Source organism: Gymnoscopelus braueri (assembly GCF_963280865.1).
Source record: "Gymnoscopelus braueri genome assembly, contig: SUPER_20_unloc_1, whole genome shotgun sequence".
NCBI lineage: Eukaryota > Metazoa > Chordata > Actinopteri > Myctophiformes > Myctophidae > Gymnoscopelus > Gymnoscopelus braueri.
In genome coordinates, this window is record NW_027660990.1 from 1058968 (window position 1) to 1076937 (window position 17970).

Sequence of the window (17970 nt, forward strand, 5' to 3'; positions counted from 1 at the left end):
CTATGTATGTTTGTTTTAGGCTTTATTTTACTGATGGTGTTGATGAACAATGGAGGAACCCTACCCCCCTACTTTTCTGTTCTTGTTTGTTTTGTTTTGTTAAGAGTATGTCTATGTCAGTTGTTGTATGTGGATTTTTTTTTTAAATCAATACAAATATCAAAATACTATTTAACCCATTCAATCTGGGAAAGCATCCATGCCATTTTGTATTTTTGCTAGAGTGTGCGTCACAATTTCTCAAAAATAGAAGATCCACAAGCTCACAGCGCGGCACAAAGTGACGTGCTGTGAGCTTGCATAGATCTTGTGTGCACATCTTTGAATGTATATATGTTTCTAAAGCAAACATTTTCAACTCAAATCTTTGCTTCTGGGGGTCCCTGGAATGAAATATTTGTAGATGGGGGTCCGGGGCCAAATATGTCATTTCGGGGGTCCTTGACTCGAAAGAGTTTGAGCACCACTGCTATTATAGCAACATACGTTTTTGCTTTTCTTTCAGAAAACTGTTAGGATTTAGATGACATTTGTAGAATCGGCATCAAGTCTTAATGGGTTAAATCCAATGTTTGACTAATTTAAGTTGACAGGAGACGAGAGTAGAACAAAAAAAAAATCTTAACAAGAATAAAACCTTATAAAATCATTCAAAACAATGGTTACACTGTGAGAGTGATTTTGGAGTTTATATCAACTAGACCATACCCGTAGGGGGATATGAGCACCCAAGGCCCGGTGAAGGGCGCAGGCGAAAGTACAGACCTTGCTGCTTGTTTCTCATGCGAAACCTGGCAACGTTATCTCCCATTGTTTGACACATAATGGCTAATAAAAAGCTGAGATTTGATGAAATTGAGAAACGGGCTTCGCAGTTAAGTTCAGATGGTAATGGGCAATGGCTGTGTGCAAAATCAGATCAAGTGCTCCAGCCAGTGAGGAGAAACGGGCACACACCGAGACACCATGGCCACAGAGGTTAGTCAAATTATAGTTAGATGTAGTTTTGGCTTTGTCTCCTACTGCAGCAAACTACCCAAATACTGGATTATTGGCTCAGGAATGCGACAAAAATAGAAATACCTCCATGAACTATTCATGAAGTGGGTAATTGATAGATTTGTATTATATATTTTTTAAGTATTCCTTTAAGCGCGCATTTTCGTGTCATTTTCTTTAGCTATTAAAAAATAGCAGATCTACAAGCTCATAGCGCGGCACTGAGTGCCGCGCTAGAGCTTGTAGATCTGCTATTTTTGACAAATCGTGAAAAGTTGTGCAAATCTTTAAAAAAAAAAGATTTAAAGCGAACATTTGTAAAATATGTTGTTCCATGGACCCCCCCCCCCCATAAGCAAAGATTTGAGTTACAAATGTTCGCTTTGAAAAAAATATATTCAAAGATTTGCACACATTTTCACGATTTTTCGAAAATAGCAGATCTACAAGCTCATAGCGCGGCACTGAGTGCCGCGCTAGAGCTTGTAGATCTGCTATTTTTGACAAATCGTGAAAAGTTGTGCAAATCTTTAAAAAAAAATGATTTAAAGCGAACATTTGTAAAATATGTTGTTCCATGGACCCCCCCCCCCCATAAGCAAAGATTTGAGTTACAAATGTTCGCTTTGAAAAAAATATATTCAAAGATTTGCACACATTTTCACGATTTTTCGAAAATAGCAGATCTACAAGCTCATAGCGCGACACCGAGTGCCGAGCTTGTAGATCTGCTATTTTTTTAATAGCCAACAAAATCTTATGACAGAGATGCGTTCCCGGATAGAATGGGTTAAGACCTGAGGCCGATTCTACAAATGTCTTCTAATCTAAACAGTTTTCTGAAAAACGTGTGTCGCTATATCAGTGGTGCTCAAACCTTTTCGTGTCAAGGACCCCCAAAATGATACGTATTTGGCAGCTGACCCCCCATCTCAAATTACGATGTTCCAGGGACCTCCCAGAAGCAAAAATATTTGAGTTAAACATGTTCGCTTTAAAACAAAATGTATAAAAACATGTGCACAAGTGTTCAAGATTATTAGAAAAAAATGCAGATCTACAAGCTCATAGTGCTGCACTATGAGCTTGTAGATCTAATAGCCAACGCAGAAATCAAAAGTCACACAGATGCTTACTCGGTTTTATTGGGTTTAGGGGGGGGTGGGCGGATTGAACACTTTTACAGAAAATGCGCACAACTTATGATGAACCCCTGGCAATATATGAAATTGATCAGGGAACATATTAATATTCATGGGAAAATACTCTTTACTTTTTAATTGATCGAGGCCTGACTAATTGGACGTATAAGGCGATATGAATGTCTCTCGAGCGACCAGTGTGCCGGATTTAATTGGCCTCGGTGCGATTCTCACACCGACGCAAATTACGACTTTGCTACAGGAGTAGTAATTGACTGGGTGCAGCCATTTTGAATGTACACCCGATACTATACCAAGGCGTCAACATTAAGCCCAATTTATATTTACCAGTGGTGGAAAAAAGTACTCACATTTTCTACTTAAGTAAAAAGTATCAATACTGCAATGCAGAAATACTCTGTTACAAGTAAAAGGCCCGTGTTCAAAATGTTACTTGAGTAAAAGTACAAAAGTATTGGCATTAAAATATACTAGAAATACCAAAAGTAAAAGTAGTAAAATGTTTGAAAAAAGCAGATTTACAAGCTCACAACGCGTCGCATCGCGACGCGTTGTGAGCTTGTAGATCGGCTATTTTCAAATGTCCTATATATAAAACAGGGCTTACGTGGCTAATGTATGTTTCATAATGTAATAATTTATATCTGCAAAGTAACTAGTAGCTAAATGTTTCAAATAATTTTTGTAAAAGTACAATATTTGCCTCTGAGATGTAGTGGAGTAGAAGTAAAAGTGTTGAACATTGAAAATACTCCATTAAAGTAAAATGACTTAAATATTTGACTTAAGTACATTACTTGAGTTAGTTACTTTACACCACTGATATTTATAGACGAAAAATAGCCAGACCATAGCGGAGCGATAGCCAAAAAAAACGTGTCGCGCTGTGAGCTCTACATTTAACCTCTACATACCCAACCCCTTCCTTAACTCTTTCAGTGCCAAGAGTATTTTCATAAAGTACTCCCAAACTGCCAGGAATTTGCGTTTTTTTTTATTTTGTAATTTTGTAATTTTTCATTCAAATAAATGATCTGATTGGGGTTTTAAACCCATAATACAGTTCTACCAGTAGAGAGCAACAAATCGACACATTGATGATCTCGCTGGCTCACTCGCCCCCTCCCAAACAGGCTCACGTCATATCCGGTCAGAACCGGATGTTGACATTTTCGACAATCGTTGATCGCGCTAAATTACGATGCGATACACGACTACGATGACTGATCGTCACCCAGACCAAAGAGAGTAGACGTGGACCTCTCCGTTCGCTTTTTATACCGTGTGAAAAACCCGTGACTTTCCCTATTCTGGCCGAAAATCACCGGAGAAAAACAACATGACCCGGAAATGATTTTTTTTTTTTTACATCCAGTTCCGGGTGAGTCTGAAGGAGTCAGGAAGCGAAAGTGATCATGAAAAATAAAAATGAAAAAACTCAGGATTTCTCGTGCTGGCACTGAGGGTACTCGGGAAAAACTCGGGATATGTCGGGGCGTGGCACTGAGAGAGTTAACCCGGACCTGAATATTTTTCAAATTATAAACCCTTCTTTAAAAATCATTTTTAACCATAAAACAAAGTAACAGGAAAACGGTCGGCTTTTTCTCAATATTCCACTCTACTATATACAGGTATAGTGGATCTCACAAGAATGGCAGTTTTTCGTTGTTATGTTGCTATAGGCGATGCAAGCATAGTTTATAGGCAGTGGTGTAAAGTAACTAAGTACATGTACTCAAGTACTGTAGCCTACTTAAGTAACATTTTTAGGTATTTTTACTTTACTGGAGTATTTCCAATTGTCAGTACTTTTATTTCTACTCCACTACATCTCAGAGGTAAATATTGTACTTTTACTCCACTACAATTATTTGAAAAATTTAGTTACTAGTTACTTTGCAGATTTTGATTATTATTACAAAACATACAGTAACCACTTCAGCCCTATATATATTCCGGCCATTTGAAAATAGCATATCTACAAGGTCACAATGCGTCGCATCGCGACACATTGTGACCTTGTAGATTGACTATAAGATTTGTATACATTTCATACATATGAAAACTTGAAATGGGACATTCTGCCTAATGAGTAGGCCTACTTTCTACTTTTGGTACTTTAAGTACATTGTAATACCAATACTTTTGTACTTTTACTCAAGTGAATTTTTAATTCCGGAATTTGACTTGTAACAGAGTATTTCTACATTGCAGTATTGATACTTTTACGTACTGTAAGTAAAACAAAAATTTTCCACCACTGTTTATAGGCAACTCTTGCATTGCCCTCCTGTCATTGATCGTTGCGGAATTAATTGTGTACAACATACAGAAGTGTCAACACGGGTTGAAAACGATGACTTTCTCTTCCCCTGTTTAAGCCCCTTGCGTTTCAGATCGATAGGTGAACCGGTGGGAATAGGGAGGTTATTGGACTCGGTGTGAAAGGGCCAAGTCAGAGACAGAGCCCGGCCGTAAATTGCTCGGGGATTATTAAAAGTTTTTTTTCTTTCTTCTTTTTTTCTTTGATGGCAGTGGTCCGATGACGATGTGTACCTTCACAAGACAAGAGAGGAGCGAGAGAGGGGAGGAGAAACCAGAAAAATAAATTAAAGTAAGAGAACAGAGGTGTTGAAAGAGAGACAGACAGACAGACAGACATACAGATAGCGGGGGACACGCACGCACGCACGCACGCACGCACGCACGCACGCACGCACGCACGCACGCACGCACGCACGCACGCACGCACGCACGCACGCACGCACACAGTCACTGAGATAGAGAGAGAGAGAGAGAGAGTCACACACACACACACACACACACACACACACTGAGAGAGATACAGACACAGAGAGAGAGAGAGAGAGAGAGAGAGACCGACCGACCGACCGACCGACCGACCGACCGACCGACCGACCGACCGACCGACCGACCGACCGACCGGCCGACCGGCCGACCGACCGGCCGGCCGACCGACCGACCGACCGACAGACAGACAGACAGACAGACAGACAGACAGACAGACACACGCACAGTCACTGAGAGAGATACAGACACTGAGAGAGAGAGAGACACGCACGCATGCATGCACGCACGCACGCACGCACGCACGCACGCACGCACGCACGCACGCACGCACGCACGCACGCACGCACGCACGCACGCACGCACGTACAGACAGACAGACAGACAGACAGACAGACACAGACAGACAGACAGACAGAGAGCTTATCTCCTCATTTCCCTCCTTTAAGACCCTCGTTAAGGGACCCTCGGAAACAGAGGTGGCCGCACCTGGCCTGATGAAAAAAGTGAGGTTATTAATCTAGAGATTGCACAACTTGCACCCCCCCTGCGAGAGGCGAGGGGACAACTTTCTGACATGCTATCCTTTAACTTCTCAAAGTATTCAGTAGTTTTTAGCTTATGTACAGTCTGTCGGCACGCTGTATTCGCACGCACGCACGCACGTATTACTGTACTTGTGAGGACATTTTAGGATGCCATAGAAAAATGCTGAAAACAGTAGCCAGTTGCCAAATAATAACTGAACAATAGCAGATCTACAAGCTCACAATGCACCCAAACCCCTACATCTAGCCTCTAAATACCCATAATCCTTAAACCCAACCTGATTTTTCTAATTGTAAACCAATATATAGATAGATCTATAGAATTTACATTGTTATAAACTATAAAACAAAGACAAACAAAAACAATATGTTCTTGTTACAGTGGTCCTTATACAACATCTGTTTCTCAGTATGTTTGTGAGGACATTTGGTCCTCACAAGTATAGTAGCCTAATACAAACAAGCACACACACGCACGCACACATGCTCTCACACACACACACACACACACACACACACACACACACACACACACACACACACACACACACACACACACACACACACACACACACACACACACATATACACACACACAGTGTGTGTTCAGGATCTGTTTATTCCATAGCACAGACTGTGTTACCGTCGGGTCAGTTGCAACATAAGCATTCTATAAATGCCTCCTCATTAGAAAAAGGGCCCTTGCTTAGCTACCCATACAGCGCTACCTTGGCCCCACTGAACCTTGTTCCCCGTGGCTATTCACATTTAGACGCTGTGCATGCACACCACGTGAGTGGTGGAAAGTATCTAAGTACATTTACTGTACTTAAGTACTCTTTTGAGGTATTGGAGTATTTCCAATTTGCTGTACGTTTACTTCTACTTCACTACGAGGCATTTTTTTTTACTTTTACTCCACTACAATTATTTGAAAACTTTAGTTACTAGTTACTTCATAGATATCAATCATTCCATTATAAAACATACATTAACCACTTTAGCACTATTTCATACATAGGCTATTTGAAAATAGCCAATCTACAAGCTCATACGAGCTTATAGAGCTGCTATTTTCAGCTAAGTACATTTTGATACCAATACTTTTGTACTTTTACTCAAGTATTTTTTTTAATTCCGGACTTTTACTTGTAACAGAGTAGTTCTACATTGCAGCATTGATACTTTTACTTAAGTAAAACAATAGAGTACTTTTCCCACCACTGCGTGAGTCCTCTGTCCTGGTGCCTGTCCCTCCGCATCCATCTTGTCGAGTCCAGGCGGTGTGGTAGTTTTATACAACTAGATTCTGACAAGTCCCGGAAAAGACGCGCTGTGATTGGCCAGTAGTCACTTTGCGTGGCAGTTGGGGCGAACGCTCGCCCCTAAACGTGATTCACGATTCTGTGGCTACATCGGTACATAACTCGGACAGCGCTGAGTCGGCTCAAGCGAACCCTCTGCCTGTCCGTCCGTCCGTCCGTCTGTGTCATTCTGTCATTCTGTGTACACCTAATCTCCGGCACCGTTGGCTTGATCGCAGCGAAACTGTGCACACACACTCCCTGGATGCCAGAGCAGAACCTCTGCACCAAATTCTTCACATGGGCCTTTTATAGCGCCACCAGGAGGCTGATTTGTGCAAAACCATTTTTTTATATTATAGATTGTATCCAAAAATCACGCAAATCAGTACACAGTATCTCTATAGTCATGTGATCAACAGGGATCTATCGGATTTTCCATTTTCCATTCTGATTGGCTAAGATTGTCTTCCAAAGTTTGCAGGATTGGTCCGTTTGGAACAAAATGCCTCAAATCATGAACGCAGCTTGTTATTTCCGTGAAATTTCACACGGACATTCCCACTAGGCCGAGGAAGAAATGCCACTTGAACATTTTTAAATCAGCCTCATGGTGGCGCTATAACGGGCCGATTTGCGTTTTTAACTATAACTACACCGATCTGCGTGAAACTTTGCACGCACATTCCCTAGAGGCCAAGGAAAAACATCTGCCCTGCATGTTTCACATTTTGCACATTTCGCCGAAAGGTCAAGTTTACTAAGTATTGCGGGTTTAAGTGGTTAAATGTCTGAAAACACACATTAACATGAATTCAGCATATTAACAGAAAAACATAAACTAAGACATTAATTTACACAACACCGACGATAGTGGGGGTCCCTGCCTCAGCTCTCTCAGCTAAGGGGCACTTGGCCTTTTAAAAAAAACAGTTGAAGATCCCATTTGTAGAGCATTAATTTATGGAGGAAAATAAAACAAAAAAGAAGACAGCAGTGGTGGAAACTCAAATATTTTATTTAAGTAAAAGTATCAATACTGCAATATAGAAGAACTCCATTACAAGTAAAAGTCCGGAATTCAAAATGTACTTGAGTAAACGTACAAAAGTATTGGTTTCAAAATGTACTTAAAGTACCAAAAGTAAAAGCACTAAAATGTTTGAAAATCTTGAAAAATCTACTAGATCTAGTAGATCTAGTAGATCTACAACCTCACAACGTGTCGCGATGCGACGCCTTGTGAGCTTGTAGATCAGCTATTTTCAAATAGCCTAGGTATAAAATAGGGCGAAAGTGGTTATTTTATTGTTTTATAATGTAATCATTTATATCTGAAAAGTAACTAGTAACTAAAGTTTTCAAATAATTGTAGTGGAGTAAAAGTATAATGTTTGCCTCTGAGATGTATTGGAGTAGAAGTGAAAAGTGCAGAAATTTTGAAATACTCCAGTTAAGTTAAAGTACCCAGGGCCGCATTAACCGCGGAACTTAGTGGAACTTGTGTTCCACGGCCTGAGCCTGCAGGGGCCCTGTGTGAATTATGTATTAAAAAAATATATAATTTTTTTTTTTTTTTTTTAAATTTATATTATTTTATTATAATATTATATATATTCTTACTATTACTATTTATAAAAATGTATACATTCGGGCCCTGCTGTGTGAATTATATATATTTAGAAACATATGTTGCTTTAGTTTTAATGGTGCGCCTTGTGCGGCAGAACAGACGCAAACCTCTTGCATACCATGGCTGGTACTGATGTGTCACTTCTACTTCCTGTAAGTAGACAAAAAAATAAAACTACTGTCGACTAATCTTTAGAAGCGGCTCTTATTTTGAAATCCTCCGCTTTTAGCGTAAGTTTGTTTCTGTTAACCAGTAGGCTATGACTCTGCTATCATGGTCTGTGACAGCAACACAAATAAACAAGAACCATGTGGATTAAACGCAAGATTTGGGCCAACGTTCATATTTACAATATGAAAACCAGCTCCTGTGACTTAAACATTGTACAAACTTTGGAAGTGCCTTGTGTTAAACTCTTTGAACCCCGGCGCAGCATGGTGAGTTAATCTTACAATGAAGATGTGTGTGTGTGTGTGTGTGTGTGTGTGTGTTTGTTTGAAGTAGGCTTAGACTGTATCTCACGTGCTGTGTTTGAATAATGTAGCTCACGGTTGTTAATGTCATCTCTGTGACTCTGTCTGTCTGTCTTAGTGCTACCATAATGTACACTGTGAAAATCTAAATGACATATTCTTAATACATTTGTACTGTGCAAATAGCTGAATAGGATGGAGTAGTAGGTCTACGCTACTGTATTTTAACATCAGTCAGTCATAATGGTGAGCCATAATATTATTTTCTGAGGTGGTAAAAAGGTTGAGAACCACTGCGGTACTTAAAGAGGTGGGTCTACTTGCATGATTGTCACATGTTTGGTGGGGATCTTTTTACTTTAACTTTTCAAGTACATTTCAGAGCCTGTACTTTTGTACTTTTACTTGAGTAATTAGTTGAATGAGTACTTTTACTAAAGTCGCTTTAAGTAAAGAAAGTGAGTAGTACGTTTCCCATCTCTGCTGAGTATTGTTTTCTCAATTCTAAACTTGAATTGTTGAATTTCTTATGAAGAATAAGAAAATAAATATGAAACATTTGTTACCCATCTCATCACCATATGTCTAGTAGCCTACGACTGTAATGACCATAAAGTAACCTCCTTAATAATAAATGTAATTTGTAATGATAGACACTGTAGTTATAGCATAGACTGAAGTTGGAAAGGCTGTGCCGAGTGCCTGTGTCGGCACCGATCGTGCTGGCGGTGGCACGTGCACCAAACGCACGTGCGCGTGAACGCACCAAATATTGTCCGATTAATGTTGAGGGGGGGCCTTTGATTTGGTGTAGTTCCACGGCCCTGAGGGGCCTTAATGCGGCCCTGAAAGTACCTCAAAATTGTTCTTAAGTACAGTACTTGAGTAAATGTACTTAGTTACTTTCCACCACTGTTACTGCCCGACAGCAATGAATAGAAAGTTGACTCGCGAACTAAGTTGCGTTATCTCGTAGGAAGTCGGGTTCGTGTTTGCGGGCGCTGGAGGACATGGGCGCGCAGGGCAGGACGGATTAAATCAAGCAGAGACATGTGATTGGCCACAGAGAAAGATGATTTCAGCGGATTAGAGAGTTTGATTGTCAAACCAAAACAGATTAGCCCCGCCGTCGTCTCTGAGGCTGTTCTGCAATTTCTTTTTTTTGTCTTCTTCAAGATGTGCTTTATGTTAAAATAGGACAATCCAACTGCCTGCTCTCCCTCTCTCTCTCTCTCTCTCTCTCTCTCTCTCTCTCTCTCTCTCTCTCTCTCTCTCTCTCTCTCTCTCTCTCTCTCTCACACACACACATGCACACACAGAGTATGATCTCTCTGATTTTCAGACAGAATTTGTCCTCGATTGCACCCACTTGGATTCTTACCTCTTAGCCTCTTCACTTGTGTCTCACACGCCTTTGGTCTCATGATGTGGCCGTGCGACAACATAATATGAGCCCCTCATGTTTTCCCCGTAGCTACCTCCTCTCCCTGAGGTCTCTCTTCCCACGTTGAGATCTCCGCTCTTACAGTTAAAGGGATAGTTCACCCCCAAAATGACATTTTTTTCTATCAATTAGTCACCCCGTGCGTGGAGACTTGAATTCATGGATGTATTTTTTATTTTGTCGCATTCCTAGGCTAATAATTTGATGACCGGCAGCGGTTCCGGTAGGAGACACAAAGAGTCTGCTTTGTGTCTCCTACCGGCAGTGGTGGAAAGTAACTATGTACATTTACTTAAGTACTGTACTGTACACTTTTGAGGTATTTGTGCTTTACTTGAGTATTTCCAATTTCCAATACTTTTACTTCTACTCCACTACATCTCAGAGGCAAATATTGTACTTTTACTCCACTACAATTATTTCTAAACTCTAGTTACTAGTTACTTTTCAGAAATGATGATATTATGAAACATACATTAACCACTTTAGCCCTATTTTATACCTGGGCTATTTTAAAATAGCTGATCTACAAGCTCACAATGTGTCGCATCGCGACGCGTTGTGAGCTTGTAGATCTGCTATTTTCAAACATTTTAGTACTTTTACTTTTGGTACTTTGGTACATTTTGATACCAATATTTTTGTACTTTTACTCAAGTACATTTTGAATTCCCGACTTTACTTGTAACAGAGTACATTTGAGTACTTTTTTCACCACTGCCTACTGGAACCACTGTCTCGCTGGTCATCAAATTATTGGCTTAGGAATGTGACAAAAACAACAAAATATCCATGAATTCAAGTCTCCGTGGGGTGAAAAATCTATGAACTATTCCTTTAAAACCAACCGTAACTGTATCAGTGTGGTGGAAAAAAAGTACTCCCCTGTTTTACTTGAGTAGAAGTACCAGTACCACAACATTACAAAAGCATACTTTTTTATTACAAAAAAGTCCTTATTTACAGTAACAACGTAAAAGTACTGAACATTTTGAAAATAACACATCTAACAAGCTCAAATGTTGTAATTGAGAGCTTGGGCAAGATTGGCTATTTTCGAATAGTCAAAACTATGAAATAGGGTTATTAATGTGTGTTTTGTATCTAAACTGGGCAAAGTAAATAGTAACTAAAGCTGTCAGATAATTCTAGAGCAGTAAAAAAAACTTGTCTCTGAGATGTAAGTGGAGTAGAGGTTTTAAAGAGTTATTTCACTTTAAAAAAAAATGTGGGTCATTTTATCGTCTACTCAGGCTTTTGGGAGCACCCCGGACAGTTTTCAAGTTGCTTGATTCAGTATTTAGATATTTGATATTCATTTTATCAGACAAACCTATACAAACCCATTGTAACTTCAAACTCCATTTAACCATGTTAGATTCATCGGAAACACCCATCCTTGGTTCTGGTGACTTTTTTTTGTTTTTGTTTTTTCAATTACTTTTTTTTAATAAAAACAAATACAATAAATGTAATTAAATAAATGAAAAAAGTTATGGAAAAAACACGGCCCCCTCACGTATTAGGAGGGCAGGGTGAGTCACCAGAACCAAGGATTGGTGTTTTTGATGAATCTATCATGTTAAAATAGGAGTTTGAAGTTACAATGGGTTTATATAGGAACGGGCGTGTCTGATAAAATGAATATCAAATATCTAAATACTGAATCAAGCAACTTAAAAACTGTCTGGGGGGCTCAAAAAAGCCTGAGTAGACGATAACATTACCCAAATTTGTTTTGAAAGTGAAATATCCCTTTAAGTCTCACACAATAGATATTCCAGTAAAGAAAATGCACATTTGATTGAATACTTTATTAGTCAGAAATGTAAACAGCCTGCAATACAGTCAGACATCAACGGCTCTATTCTGTGCCAGTTTTCCCAGCCGCAACGCTACCCTTAACCTGTTAAATACTGATAATGGAGCTGCGCCGCCCCAATAGGTTATTCTAGCACCTGCTCTACCCGTCACCATTATGCCGACGCCGTTATTTGCGCGTGGAGGTGTGCCCGTGGGCATGTTGTTGCTATATCCCCCACATTGCAATTCTACAGACACACATGGGTACGGGTTTCGGGGGGGGGATAGTGGAATCTAATACCACCCGCCGGTTTCTAAAATCACCTGCCAAGTGCACACAGACACTACAATGGCTTTGTGCGTTGGACCATGAGCCGTGTTGCCAGCCTTGGCGAGAAATAAGCAACCGCAGGTCTATGAAAACAAAAAGAAGCAACTAGCCACATGAGCACTTCAAACTACTAACTAGAGCTTTCATATCCCCTAAATATTTCAGCCCGGCTCGACTAATAATTGACAAATTAGGCCCAGCCCAGCCCGTCAGTCATTTTTCTAAAGAAGCCTTATTTCTCATTAAATCTTGGTAATTCGTTAATTCTTCCAGCAGTCTATATTTTATTTAAAAAACAGCTTGTAGCAAATAGGGCTATATAAATATATACACTGCCCCATAACCATTTTAAAAATGATTATGGTTATTCTATGAAATATATGTTTCATATAATAACCGTAATCATTTTTGTGATGGAGAAATCACATCCAATGTTACCTTCTAGGCTACTGCCCGCTGTGCTCTCATTTGAAGAAATAATCCAACATTTACTTTGAGGTGAAAAAGACATGAAGAAAACTCAATAGCTGCTGCTGCTGCGTCATGACTTGATTTTACTTTTGCGTTGCGCTGCCCTGTTGATTAATTATTTGGCATCAGCTGTGTAAGAATATATAACTATTTTAAATGGCTTTCATATACTCTTGGGGATCTGACTAATATGACAAGTTGCTTATTGTGAACACAATAGCCTACGCTACAAATTAATTAATATGTGAATTTATTTGGATGTAAGAAAAACGTAGACCCGGCTCAGCCGGTGCCGACGGGCCGGGTCGGGTCCCGTTGGGTTTGGGCTAAAATCTTAAGCACTTACATTTTTTATAAGATGATAGGATCATCTAGTGTGATTTTCATTTTGGCTGCTGTCTCGTTAAACCCATGCTGCGGGTGAATATTATATTATAGCCTATATTATATATATTAGCCTATATTATTATTATATTCCCCGCGTAAACGCTACGTTCATGACCCCCCAAAATAACCATATTTGAACTGGGGACCCCCCCATTTTGTTTGACTCGGTTCCACAGATAAATATTGTGAAAATAGCAGATCTACAAGCTCGCCAGGCGTTGGGTGCTCCATTGTGGTCTCGTCCCACAGGTTGAGAACCACTGCATTAAAAGCTCCAAGCAAGTTACATGTCTAGTATGTTGTTGACCACGTAATGTAATGTTTTTGGTTTGGCTTCTCCGTGGCGCGCGCGCCTCATTGCATGCTGTCCAAAATAACAGATCTGTAAGCTGTCGACAGACATGACGCAGCGCCGTTGATAGCTTGTATGTCTGTTATTTTGGGTAGGTAGGCGACGCACATACGCATCGCAGCAATGTGTCTGGGTTTGAGAGGCTTTGATTGATGTAAACTTAAAGTTTAGCTCTGTTCGGGATTACTGAACAAAGGTGGATGATGAAAGATAACGGGGACAATATGGATGTAAGTTAACTTTAACTGCGTCACTTCAGAGGAAACTATGGAGCCACTACAGAGATGTTTACACACCCCTGGAATCCATTAGAATGGTGGAAATAGAACAATACAGCCAACGTGAGTACATAGGCTATAGACCTTTCCTAAAACTGTCCAATTTATTATACCCATGTGCTACTGTTTGTCTGTGTACCACGTAGGAGCGTTGTCGCAACATGATGTAATTAATTATTTGGGAGCAGCCGGTGTGTACCAATAGTATAAATATTTTAAATGGCTTTCATATACTATTCCGGATCTGACTAATATGACAAGCTTATTGTGAACACAATAGGCTACAAATTAATATAAAAATGTATTTGGATAAAAAAAAAGAAAAAGAAGGAAAACAAGCCCAATGCGGCTTATAATAATCAGACCAGGCAACAGTGCAGAGACTGCAGACAGGGAGATAGGCTAGAGCATATATTGGATCGGGGATGACGGATAGCGCAGTCTTCTCTTAAAGGCAATGGCTTCTGGCACGGTGATTGGTTTTATCATTGTAACGCCCAAACCACACCTATGCATAATGTAAGGGGTAGCTCAGGTGTTTGGCGGGTGAGAGGGGTGCCACAGAATACCGAATTTTGCGGGGAAACGCCTCTTGCCTAGTCCGAAATCCGTAATTAGTGGTTTGTTCAAATTTCACCCTGAATAGAGCCCCAAGTCTGAAAGGATAACACAACATTACTCCAAACTGTACTCAACCACTAGGAAACCCAGCGTCGATATCCTGGGGGGCATTTGGTTTTTGTGTTAGTCAAAAAATAAATAGCAGATCTACAAGCTGCTATTTCTTTTGGCAAAGAGGTTTGGAGTCGACTGAGAAAAAGTGGTCGAACGACAGTCGTCTGAGCTACGACAGTGGTTTATCATGAGCATTAGTTAAGACCAGTGGTGGAAAAAGTACTCACATGTTTTACCTAAGTAGAAGTATCAATACTGCAATGTAGAAATACTTAAGTAAAAGTCCAGAATCAAAAGTGTACTTGAGTAAAAGCACAAAAGTATTGGTATCACAATGTACTTAAAGTACCAAAAGTAGAAAGTACTCATTATGCCATTTTACAAGTTTTTAAATGTATGCACATCTTTTGAAAATAGCAGATCTACAAGCTCATAATGTGTCACATCGGGAAGCATTATGAGCTTGTAGATCGGCTATTTTCAAATGGTCAAAATGTATGGGGCTGAAGGGTAATGTATGTTTTGTAATAATACTCAAAATCTACAAAGTAACTAAAGTTTCCAAATAATTGTAGTGTAAAAGTATAATATTTGCCTTTGAGATGAACGTGGAGTAGAAGTAAAAGTATTGAAAATTGGAAATACTCCAGTAAAGTAAAAATACCTCAAGATTATACTTAAGTACATACTTGAGTACATGTACTTAGTTACTTTACACCACTGGTGAGGACCAATTATATGAAGATATAGCTTGGAAATGGGTGAAGTCGCCCTTTAAGTAGTGTACTTGAGTCAATGTACTTAGTTACTTTCAACCACTGAACTTTATGTCTCCTCCTCCCCCCCTCTCCCTCTCCCTCTCCCTCTCCCTCTCCCTCTCCCTCTCTCTCTCTCTCTCTCTCTCCCCCTCTCCCTTGTCATATCTCAGAGGGATTATGCAAGTCCTGCGGTTCTTCCCTAAGTAGCCCCACTGCAGCCACTCAAATGTTGGAGAGCAGAAAGAGAGAGATTCTCTCTCTCACTCCCCTCTCTCTGTCTGTTACACTACATCTCTCTCTCTCTCTCTCTCTCTCTGTCTCTCTCTCTCTCTCTCTCTCTCTCTCTCTCTCTCTCTCTCTCTCTCTCTCTCTCTCTCTCTCTCTCCCTGCTGAATCACTCTGCTTTATTTTTTTTGCTTGTTCTCCTTTTTTCCACCACATTCTCCTCTCTCTGTCTTCTTGCTGCAACCGTCTGCCTTATTGAGAAGGCTGGTGTTCTCTCTTGCACTATATACTCTCTATATCGTCTCTGTCGGGCAGTAACCTCCTATATCTCCATATTCTCACTTGGTGTGTTTTTTTCTGTACATTATTGCCCTAGCCAGGGGCGTGCTGGGACCAAAATTAAGCTCTGGGATTTTCCGAACCGGCCCACCGTTTTGTTTTGTCAACGGAGGGGGGGGGGGGGGGGTTTAACCCAGCAACCCTATGTAAATTGCGCCACTGCTGATAAACGTCCCAGCCCAACAGTAATGTAACTAATAATTGGGCCGCGCGACCCGGAAATTACCGTAATAATCCTAAAACGGGGGCCCACCGGCCGTCTGGGCCCACCGGCCGTCTGGCGGCCCGTAAATGGCGCGGCCGTTCTGGAATTTTCCCGAATTTCCCAGTGGCCAGCACGTCCCTGGCCCTAGCCTCGCATAGCCAGACTATATCACTGCGTGGATATGAGTCTGGTGCTTCTATGAGGACGTTTTTTTTCTCCAAGGGGGCGGGATCAAAACAATGACTCTGGACGCAATTGGTTAAACATACTGTACAACCAACTACCAATTACAGTCTCCCATATTTGAATACTGGGCCCTGATTGCTCCGTTGTGAATCCATTTCCTGCTTTCCTGTCTGTCTGTCTGTCTGTCTGTCTGTCTGTCTGTCTGTCTGTCTGTCTGTCTGTCTGTCTGTCTGTCTGTCTGTCTGTCTGTCTGTGTGTGTGTGTGTGTGTGTGTGTGTGTGTGTGTGTGTGTGTGTGTGTGTGTGTGTGTGTGTGTGTGTGTGTTTGCCTCTCTCTGTCTGTCTCTAATGAGTGTGTTATTTTCACAGATTCGACTATTTGAATGGCCTTATCAGACATATTGTTTTCTCACCCCCCCCACCCCCCCCCCCACCCCCCCCTCCTTTGTTCTTGACATCCAGTACTTAATGGTGCTGACCTTTGGGTTTGTAAAGGTCACTGTCCATGAAGGGAGTGCTTTTCCCACTCGTTACAGCTGGATCCCCAGTGTGTGTGTGTGTGTGTGTGTGTGTGTGTGTGTGTGTGTGTGTGTGTGTGTGTGTGTGTGTGTGTGTGTGTGTGTGTGTGTGTGTGTGTGTGTGTGTGTGTGTGTGTGTGTGTGTGTGCGCGCGTGTGTGTGCACGTGCGTGTGTGTGTGTGCGTATATATTAGAGGTTCGGGCCGCTATGCAGCCCTCTCACACCGCCGATCTAACCCTAACCCATTATCTGTCAGTCCATATCCCTTTTATTCCCATTATGGAGATCCCTGATTTCATATGCCCATAAATGGTCGTGCCCCCTTTTGTGCCCATATATGGAGCTGAGTGATCAGAGATCGCGTTAGTCCGGCAACTGCCAGTTTTGACTGACCGGTTGACAATGCCACTAATTATCACCGCAAATCAGGCACATTTAAACCCTTATAAGTGCATTACAATGCATCATTTATACATGTGATTATGATGTATTCTAGACCCGACCTTTAACCCATTAAAATCGGGAATGCATCTGTGTAACCACTTTAACCATTATTTTATACTTTGGGCTATTCAAAAATAGCAGATCTTGAGCTATACGAGCTTGTAGATCTGCATTTATTTTTATTTTTATCTTTTGTAACATTTGTATAGGATAAATCTTAATACATATATTTTTAAACAACATTTGTAACTCAAATCTTTGCATGGGGGGGGGGGGGGTCCCTGGAACTAAATATTTAGAGATTTTAGAACCACTGATATAAAATATTGTGTTCCAGTGACCCCCAGAAGCAAAGATTTGAGTTACACATGTTCACTTAAAAAAAAAAATATATATATATATATAATAAAATAAAATATAAATAATAAAATAAATCTAAAGTGACACAGATGCGTTCCAGGTCTTAACGGGTTAAGTAAAGTTTTACCCACTATCAAGATACCTGGTAAACAATTAACCTAGAATCTGATTAAATCTAACATTGTATCTAAATGACAATCTTAATATTGTGGTCAAGAAAAGAGAACAAAAGGCCAAGGTATACTCAAGGTACTCAAGTACTG